Here is an 804-nt window from a genome sequence, read left to right on the forward strand (position 1 = left end):
GAGATAGAAACATGAGAACCAGCAGAGGTCACCGTCGGAGAATATGTGGAAGAAGAGGATGCCATTGACAATTAGAATCTAATACCAAGAGAAGAAACTCAGAGAAGAAGGCTCAAAGTAAATTTTTAAGCTCTCGTGTAATGACAATAAGAGTGAATTGCTTTATTTATAGTGAGAGTTGTTATAGAGTACAAAACAAATTACAACTAATTCCCATATTTTATGGAATTGTCTGAACAACAGGATAACAAATTCTCAACCAATTGGCAGCTCACATTGAGCTTCTGGAGATTTTCTTAGTCATTTCTCAACACACTTAGGTGGCGTTTGGTTGGAGGTAATGAAAACAATGGAATAAGAATAGTAATAGAATGGAATAAGAAAGGTAATGCGATTATGTTTTTTGGTTAGAATAATGGAATCAATGATTGAATACCTATTCTTATGTTTGGTCGACTATGGAATAGAATGGAATAAATTTATTTTGGACAAAAATACCCAAAGTGCTTAAAATATGATTAATAAATTAAAATAAACATACTAAATATATATATATATAGATTTACTGACAATGACGTTACTTTTTTTTTCATATTCTTTTTTTACAAAATAATATTTAATAATCCTACTTTTTTTAAGCATAATAATTCCACTTTTTAACACTACAAAATATTAAAATTATCAATAAGAATTTATTTTTGTTAAGTATTTTTTAATGTCAAATGCAATTTACTTTAATTATCACTAAACACTATTTTATATTTTTTAAAAATAAAACAATATAATAACATAAAAATGTTAAAC

Source organism: Humulus lupulus, chromosome X (genome assembly GCF_963169125.1).
Source record: "Humulus lupulus chromosome X, drHumLupu1.1, whole genome shotgun sequence".
In the NCBI taxonomy this organism is placed as follows: Eukaryota; Viridiplantae; Streptophyta; class Magnoliopsida; order Rosales; family Cannabaceae; genus Humulus; species Humulus lupulus.